The sequence below is a fragment of the Eutrema salsugineum genome, unplaced genomic scaffold (genome assembly GCF_000478725.1).
Source record: "Eutrema salsugineum unplaced genomic scaffold, Eutsalg1_0 scaffold_14, whole genome shotgun sequence".
NCBI lineage: Eukaryota > Viridiplantae > Streptophyta > Magnoliopsida > Brassicales > Brassicaceae > Eutrema > Eutrema salsugineum.
In genome coordinates this window covers 7,609,891-7,619,715 of record NW_006256877.1, presented here as the reverse complement: position 1 = coordinate 7,619,715, position 9,825 = coordinate 7,609,891, and the positions used below count along the sequence as shown (strand labels likewise).

Below are 9,825 nucleotides of genomic sequence, written 5' to 3'. Positions count from 1 at the left end.
CGACGAGATCTCTAGGCTGGATCCAAGCACATCACTTGAGGTTCAGATCTGAGACATATCTCGCATCAAAAATGTTTGTAGAAATGTCTGAACCACTCGGTTAAGGGTTTAAGAGTCTTTCATCGCGAGAGTGATAGTTTGTTCTCTTAAATGACGTTTTTGAACTGAATCTTATTGCTGACTGATTTGTGCTTCTCAAAAGACATTTTGGTATGAAAGAGGATCAGTTGAAATGTTTAATACTTTCATGAGAAGATTAACATGCCTTGAGTTCAAAGTTAAATGAAATCGCTTGATAACATGATTCATTAGCCCCTTAGTCTAACTTGGAAACACCCGAGTCAAATATCCTGTCTAAAGCTTCTGCCTTTATCATTCATTATCATCATCTGAATCACCTGTTTTCTGTTTGCATCTTGCTTAGTTTAATTCTCTGCTTTTATTTAACTTTATTGCTTATTTGCCCGTTAATCATCGTCACCAAACTTTTACCTTCTTGTCTTGACTTAAATGAACAAATGACATAGACTAGTGTCTCGTTTACAAGCTTGGTTTGACACCCCTTATACTACTCTGACAAGGGGATTGATAACCCTTCTAAGAGCCTAAAAACTCTTAGTTATCAATTGGCGCCGTTGCCAACTTGTAGGAGCATTAGTCTGTTGTTTGTTCTTAAGTTCAAGCTTTTCTTTCCTTTGTTTTACTAACTTCTTTCCAAGTTCTTGTTTTGTTTTCAGGTGCATGAATACCAGGTCTCGGAGCACAGGATCGCATTTCCCATACGACGATAACATCGACAGATTAGAAAGGCGAGCTCGCGAGAGAGAACGGCACTTTGACAGACTTGGAATGGCAGAACAACAGCGAATGGAGCAACAGGCTCAGGCAGCCGAGCACCAGGCTCAGGCTAATCAGGCGCAGGCAGGAAGAAATGAACAACAAGCCTCGGTTAATCAGCAACAGGCTCAAAGAAACGAACGGCTTGCTCAGCAAAACCAACACCAAGCGAATAGAAATGAGCAACAAGCCCATCATGTTCATCCGCCACCGCCACAAGTTCAAAGACAACATCCTCCAATCTGTGTTGGAGAGAATGACCGAGCTAATGCGCACCAATACCGAGCTGGGATTCAAGCTCCACCAGTCCAAAACAACAACTTTGAAGTTAAAGCTTCCCTGCTCAATATGGTGCAAAACTCAAAGTTCCACGGCCTGGCTGGAGAAGACCCTCTCGAGCATCTAGATCAATTTGATCGGGTTTGCGACTTAACCAAGATAAATGGCGTCTCCGAAGATAGCTTCAAGCTACGCTTGTTCCCTTTCAGCCTCGGGGATAAAGCACACCAGTGTGAAAAGAATATACCGAGGGGTTCTATACAAACCTGGGAGCAGTGTAAACTGGCGTTCTTATCAAAGTTCTTTTCCACATCACGCACGGCTAAACTCAGGAATCAGATCTCAAGTTTCACACAGCAAACCAACGAGAGCTTTAGCTAAGCTTGGGAACGGTTCAGGAGCTATACTAACCAATGCCCACACCACGGCTTTTCAGAGGCATCCCTCTTGAATACTTTATACCGAGGTGCACTCCCCAAGATCAGAAACCAACTCGATACAGCTTCAAATGGGAATTTTCTTGGGAAAGAGATCAATGCGGCAATGGAACTAGTCGAGAACCTAGCCATGTCTAATGACACATATGGAGAGGACTTTGATAGAGCAAACCATACAGAAGGATCTAGTGATGAACAGCGTATGAAAAAGGATATAAGAGAGCTTCAGAACAAGCTTGACAAGGTTTTGATGGCGACTCAAAAGCCAATACACTTTGTAGGCGAGTTTGATGAGCAAGGGCCAAGCTTTGACAATGTTAATGAAGATTGTCTAACACAAGAGGAGCTGAATTACATAGGGAATCAGCAGAGGTATCAGCGGTTTAACAACTACAACAGTAAGCCAAACCTCTCCTACAGAAACCCGAATGTAGCTAATCCCCAAGACCAAGTGTACCCTGCTCAACAACAACAACAAAGCTATGCTCAAAAAGCTCCTTTTCAGAATACCTTCCAGCCCAAGCAACAGTTCAGTGGGCAACAGCACGGCTACACTCAGCAGAATCAAGCGGCTCAGGGTAACAACTTCAACAACCAACCGCAGCAACACAAGTTTCCACCAGGGTTCAATCCGCAGCCGATGGGTAATCAGCAACAGATTCAGGGACCGGGTCAGAATCAGATGGGGAACGACGTCTGTGGGATATTACAGCAACTGTTACAGGGCCAGCAAAGGGTTGAGAGCCAGCACGCGACAATGCAGCAAGATATCAGGGAGCTTAAGCAAAATCAGGCATCTACATCATCAAGAGGCCCGGCTTTACCAGGTAAACCGGAGCCAAACCCTAAAGAGTATGTGAACGCCATCACATTGAGGAGTGGTAAGGAATTACAAACTCCAACGCCTAAGACAAAGCTCATTGAGGCCAATGAGCAATTAGAGGGGGAGGCAGCCTCAGATGATGCGCATAAGGAAGAGGTCTTTGAGAAGGAACCGATCAAGGACAAAGGAAAAGAGGTGGAAAAGATAACCGAGCTTGAAAAGCCCTATGTTCCACCACCACCTTATCAACCCAAGATACCGTTCCCAGGGCGTTTCAAAAAGAAAATCCTAGACAAAGCCAAGGCGGTCTTTGAGAAACACTTGGAGAACACGCAACTCACCTTACCCATTATAGATGCTTTCTTAGCTATACCCCAGCTTGGGAAGTTTCTAAAGGACGCGATCCTCAACAAGACAAAGGAGCTCCAGGGTATGGTGATACTGAGTCATGAGTGCAGCGCAATTATACAAAGGAGATCTGTACCAAGGAAGCTATCCTATCCAGGCAGCTTTACTTTGCCATGTGCTTTAGGTCACCTGAAGTTCTCAAACTGTTTATGTGACCTTGGAGCTTCTGTGAGCTTAATGCCTTACACGGTGGCCAAGAGATTGGGATACAAAAGCTACAAGCCGGCCAAGATCTCTCTTGTATTAGCTGATAGATCGGTTAGACTACCGGTGGGGTTGCTTGAGGATTTACCTTTGAGAATCGGTGAGATAGAAATCCCCACGGACTTCATAGTTCTTGAGATGGACGAGGAACCATTAGACCCTATCATAGCTTGCTTGAACATGAAGAACGTGCATTGCTTAATGAAATAAGGAAATTCAGGAGAGCCATAGGGTATTCCTTGGCTGACATTAGAGGAATCTCTCCTGATATATGCACCCACAGGATCCACCTGGAGGACCAAGCCATGTCCTCTATTGAGCACCAACGTCGCCTTAACCCGAACCTCAAAGAGGTGGTTAAGAAGGAGATACTAAAGCTCCTTGAGGCAGGGATCATATATCCAATCTCTGACTCTTGGTGGGTATCTCCTGTACACGTTGTGCCCAAGAAAGGTGGGATCACGGTGGTGAAAAACGATAAGGATGAACTCATAGCCCAAAGAACTATAACCGGCCATCGCATGTGCATTGACTATAGGAAATTGAATTCTGCATCAAGAAAATATCATTTTCCTTTACCATTCATTGATCAAATGCTTGAACGGTTAGCTAATCATCCTTTTTTTGTTTTCTCGATGGATACTCGGGGTTCTTTCAAATACCTATAGACTCCCGAGATCAAGAGAAAACGACATTCACCTGCCCTTATGGCACTTATGCTTATAGAAGAATGCCATTCGGTTTGTGTAATGCACCGGCCACTTTTCAAAGATGTATGATGCACATTTTCTCTGATCTAATTGAAGAGAAAGTTGAGGTGTTTATGGATGACTTCTCCGTATACGGCTCCTCTTTCTCCGAATGTCTTGCTAATCTTTCTCAGGTTCTCAAGAGGTGTGAGGAGCATAGGCTTGTCTTGAACTGGGAGAAGTGTCATTTCATGGTCCAAGAAGGCATTGTCTTGGGACACAAGGTATCAGAGAAAGGCATCGCGGTGGATAAGGCGAAGATCGAGGTGATGGTGAACTTACAAGCCCCGAATTCTGTGAAAGGAATAAGAAGCTTCCTTGGCCACGCTGGGTTCTATAGACGGTTCATCAAGGATTTCTCCAAGATAGCCAGGCCCTTGACCAGGTTATTGTGCAAAGAAGTGGATTTCAACTTTGATGAAGAATGTGAGGAAGCATTCAAGAGAATCAAGGAAGCTTTGATCAGTGCACCGATTGTACAAGCCCCTGATTGGTCTTTACCATTCGAAGTGATGACTGATGCATCTGACTATGCCGTGGGAGCTGTCTTGGGGCAGAAGAAAGATAAGAAACTACATATGCATCTTGTATATATCATCTTGCATTCGTTCAGTTTGTCTTTTAACTTCTCTCACACGCTTTTATAACACAAGGGACTGTGTTATCTAAGTGTGGGGGAGGAGCTTTGTGTTTTCTGATCTTGTTTTCTTTGTTCTTATTTTACTTTTGCATTCTTGAGTCTCATTTAGCTTAATTCATGTGATAAATTACATCATTCTAGTTGCATCTCGCATTTTAAGATCGAGTCTAGTTGCATCATGTAGGACTGCATCAGTGCAAGGAGCAATGATAGATTTTTTCCTAGAGAGTAAATCACTTGAGAACTTGAACTAAATTACATCATTCTAGTTGCATCTCGCATTTTAAGATCGAGTCTAGTTGCATCATGTAGGACTGCATCAGTGCAAGGAGCAATGATAGATTTTTTCCTAGAGAGTAAATCACTTGAGAACTTGAACTAAATATGCTTGTGAAACTCATTCTGTGCTTGTAAAGCTTGAAACGATTTGAATCTGAGAAACAAGTTTGAATTACACTCAACTCTAGCTAAGTGATAACCTTGAACTAGAAATGTAAATGTCTTTTGATGCATTGCTTGAATAGGCTTGTGGATACCGATATACATACTTGAGCTAGAATCGTTGTTTTTACCACCCTCCTTCCTTAGCTCAAGTAGCTGAATCCGCATCATGGATCAGTTCCCTCACCTTGAACCCATCTTCCTTTCGAGCCAATGTTTGTGTGTGAATTGTAAGGCCACCTTGGACTGAACTTGGCAGAAAGTGTTAGGTTTAGAGCGACAAGGGCATGGCTCATTGAGTGATACGTTCCAACATCAAGGAACCAAGAGTATTGGTGAGAAATAAGTGTGGGGGAAAAGACTTGTTGGTGAGTGGAAAAAGGTGAGCTGAGTGGAAAAGTGAGAGTGGAAATAGCTAGGGGAATGAATAAAAATGAATTAAGTCTTGGATGTGAAAAGATAAGCTCTGAAATGAAAAGAAGCCAAGGGCTCAAGTGTTCTGAAATGAAAATGAAAGAGGCTATACGCTATAAAAGAAAATAGCTGTGTGAATATGTGAAAACCAAGGCTTGAAAATAAAAGAAAAAGGCGAGTGATATATTCATAAATTGCATCATTAGGTGTACATATTTCAGTCCAAATCATGTCTTATCTCATGCATTTTAGGTTTTTAAGCATTGTTTTAGGACTTAGGAGATTACATTAGGTCCAAGAGAGTTTTGCATGTTTTGGAGTGTTAAACAGGTGCTTTTGGAGCCAATTTGCAGTGGAGGATGTGATTCAGATGAAGAAATGGAGTTGAAATGATCAAAAATGGTAAAAAGGAGCAATTTTGGGTTTCTCGGCAAAATGCTGTACTGAAAGTCGAAGATCCTCGGCCAAAATCCTTCCCGCGGGTAGCTTTCTCGGCCAAAAACACGTACCGCGGTCAAGTCTCTCGGCCAAAAATCCCGGGTGCAGATACATTTCCGAAATCGCGTCACCGGAAGATCTTGCCGGCCGATTCAGCTGTCGGAGTCTTCATAAAAGTTGGAGATAACTGAGTCAAGAGTTCGGAACAGTTGAAATCAAAGCATTTGGACCACGGATCTGAAAGATATGGTAATCGGAAGACAGACCTCTCTCGCATCCATTCCGGAGCAATCCGATACTCCTGAATGATCGCCTGTCCGGGGAACCTTCCGGTCCGATTCAGTTGTCGGGGGCTTCATCAAAGTTGGAGACGATTGGATCATGGTTCCATATCAAGTGGAATAATGGAATTCGGACGCGTGAGCAGAAAGTTGAGCTCGTCGGAAGAAACCCCTGTCTCGCTGCCGTCTTGGACCGACCCGATGAGCTCCGAAGAATGCGAAGGACGGCGCACTTCCAGGCAGATTCAGTTTCCAGGGTCTTCATAAGAATCAGAGATGTTTGAGTCCTCCAGAACGTCCAAGATCATCCAATTCGGATGTATGAGCAAGAAGTTAACGTCTCCGGAATGGACACATGTCTAGACGCCTTTCTCTGATCGTGTAAATGCATTGCAAAGATGAGCCCTCCAGGAAGCCTTCCACTTCCCAAGCGCCGATAGTTTCTTCACCAAAGATCGAGCTGAATGAGTTATCTTTCTCATGGAACTGGTTTCAGGTCATTTGGAGTTACGAGCTGAAAGTTACACTGAACAGAAGAGAAGCTGCTCAATTCGGGTTTTAAGAGATGCAACTGTAAGCTAAGTGCTGTGTCCTACCTCGGCGTGAATACCTCGGCATGTATGCCGAGGAGGCATGTTTACGAAGCCTTGGGACTATACCTCGAGGTAGGACTTCGGCCTTTCAACACCGAGGCTCCCTTGATCACCAAAATGATCCCCAAACGACTAAGTGTTGAAGCAGACCTTGGTGTGAACCCTTCAGCATGCTATGCCGAGCTCCTATGTTACACAAACCTCGGGTACCAGGCACCTCGGCATGTATGCCGAGGTCCTCATCTCTCCAACCCAGATCACAAACAAATCCTCTTCACGTTTCAAAGCTTTAACCGGATCAAATGCCAAGTCTCATGCATGTTCTTCAAGTGTTCATCAAAGTTTCAACCCAGCACATGACCCCCTGGTGTATGGCCCTCGGTGTGAGACTTCTTCAGATGGCGAGGGGTGGCTCCAGCAACCCAGAAAGGGCGGGTCAGTACCCAGTTTGTCCTGGGCTGACCCGGCCCACACCCTTTTATATAAATAGTTTTTAGAGACTAAAACCCTAGTTATGCTTTATCTTATCCTCTAATCTGCCTCTTTTTGTTTACTCTCTGCTTCTTAGTGTAAAAACGAGTTTGATCAAGAGATATCTAGCAGATTTAATCATCTTAAAGCTGTTTCTTATCATCTAATCATCTCATCTCTGCTTCTAATCATGATTAACACCACCTCTTGCAAAGGAAATGGTGTGTTAATCATGATTAGTGAGTAGTTATCTTTTAAGCTTCTAGGTGTGTAGATTAGGGTGCTTAGATGATCGGTTTATGATGTTTAGGTTCTAGATTCTCATCTCCTTTCCTTAGTTAGCTGCTCTTAATGCTAGATCTTTGCACATCACTCTGATCTAGACCTTAGTCATTTCTCCACCCACAAGGTGTTTGATGAAATGTCTGAATGAGCTAAGCTAAGGGTTTATGCCTTTTTCATCATGGGAATGATTTGTTAAATGCATGAATGACATATTAGAACTGTTTCTTAATGCTCACTGATTCATATTTCACAAATGATGATTTGGTTTGAAAGTGGATTAGTGTAGAGATTAATGCCTTCATGAGAGGATTAGTCTAGATTTGAGTTCTAAGTTAATTGGTTTTGAGATCATGTGATTGCTTGTTGCTGCTTTCTGTGTAAGATTCGGTCTCCTTGAAATAGAAACCGTTTGGTCATTATTAGACTTGATACTTTATGCTTGTTGATTGCTTGATCTTGCTTAAGGTGAATTAATCTTGATTAAGTGATTTACAAAGAGTTTATTGTCATGGGAATGAATTAATCTGCTTTTGAAGTCTAGACTAAAGAGTAACTTGCATTGCATTATTGTTCTTAGCATCATGAATAAATCTCTAAAGCACCCTAATCAATGATCACATCTAGAGGTTTAGCTTTCTCTTTGTTTTGAATCTGAGTCTTTGTTTTGTTGTCTTGTTGCTTGTTCTTAAATTACTGCTTGTTTTTTTTGTTTACTTTATATTTTAGATCACCTTGTTACCAACTCATCCGCTTATTAGACTTGAATTAAGATAGCTCCTCATAGTTCTAGTGTCTAGAATCTCTCCATTTGGATTGATACCTCAAGTGCTACAATGACATGAGTAGTTGAGGAATTGATCAAGGATTGAAAAATTCCTGCTATCAGTGAGTCCCCTAGTGAAAAGAAAACGATTGTGAAGAGTGAGGATTCTGAGAGGGTGAGCAAGTGAGAAACGCTTTGAGTGGAGTGTGGGGTGTGATGAGTCTTGTCCTTGTATGCATCGGTTGCTTTTTACCTTTAGCATTCTGCCGAAGTTTGGTCGTTCATAGAGAGATCCTTGTTGCATTGCACCCGCTTGAATATTGATGAGATCATTTTTATCTCATGACCTTACCCTAGCCAAGCCAGCCTATTTGAACATTGCATCATTTGATTCACCGGTTACGAACTTAATGAATGTGAAAGAGTTGAATGTGATAATGACTTGTGGAGATTCCGTGTTTTAGTTGGAAAATGTCTGAGTATAGCTTTGCATTGCATATTTGAGCATGAATCCGGTTGGTGGAGGCTTTACTTCTTCCCCTTGAAGAGAAGTCTCCTTACCTTTAATCTTCTTTCGGACCTTAATGTTGTTCAGAACCCTTTTTGTGTTTTCGATCAGCTCCTGGATTTGGTCCTCACTAGTTTCTGTTGCATCCGGTGGAATGATGATCTTGATCTTTGCAAAAGCTTTCGGCTTCTCCTTTTCTTTCTCTTTTGGCCTGTTTCCTTTGCTTGGAAATTCATCTAAGATAGTAGGATAGTACCTTTTTCTGTCCACATTGAGGAAAACAACACGCCGGTTTGCGTGATCGATTATTGCTCTTACCGTTGCTAGGAATGGCCTCCCGAAAATGAGTGGCCTCTCCTTGTCTTTATCCATCTCCAGGACTTGGAAATCTGCTGGAACAATCTTATCTCCCACTAGAATTTGTAGATCATGAATCGCCCCTTCAGTATCTTTTTGAGATGAATCTCCAAAGATAACCTTAACCGTCGATGTCCTTAAGGTTTTTATGCCCAATTTTTTGGCAAATGTCTTAGACATGATGTTGACATTGGCTCTGGAATCGCACAAGCAGTCTGTAAACTTGATTCCTGAAATGAAACACTGGAAAATAAAACGTCCCGGATCATCAGTTTTGGTAAGCCTTTGAAACGGTGATCGTTCGGGTACCTTAAACGGTGGCTGCTTGGGATCGATATCCTTGTACAGAGGTACAAAGATTGGGGTTTCTTCTTTCTTTCCATCGGTTCCGGACTCTTCTTCGGGCAATGTGATTATGGCATTGCAAAACTTCTTAGGGTTATCTTCAACTCTTCCTGGTAAAACTCCACTTTGCCTCTTCATAGAGTCGGCTGTCTAGGCGACTTGCACATCTAACTTTTTTACGTGCGAAGATAAGGATTCAAACTTACCATTCAGATCATTGTACATGCAGTCCACTTTCACGTTCACGTCTTTAGATGCCTTTTCGTTTGTCATAACGAGTTGTTGGATTGACTGTTCAAGTCTACCGATTTGTGAAGCTAGCTGGTTCGTCGTGACTCCCTGCTGTTGTACAAATTGATTATTAAAATTCGTACCTTGGTAGTTATATTTTTTACGACCAAAATTTGTCCTTGCCTGCACAATTCAGAAATCAGCAATCCGGGGAACCTTCCGGTCCGAATCAGTTGGCGGGGTCTTCCCCAAAGTTGGAGATAATCAGGCAGAGATTCCAGAACAATTGGAATCATCCAATTCGGACCAGTGGAGAGAAAG

The 9,825-nt window shown here is 42.6% G+C and overlaps 1 non-coding gene across 1 annotated transcript; it reads right to left on the bottom strand.

Moving 5' to 3' along the window:
* Positions 1-1,440: 1,440 nt before the first annotated feature.
* Positions 1,441-1,547, bottom strand: LOC112088775. Its single transcript, XR_002900711.1, has one exon. It is a non-coding gene; the product is annotated as a small nucleolar RNA R71 (small nucleolar RNA).
* Positions 1,548-9,825: the final 8,278 nt, after the last annotated feature.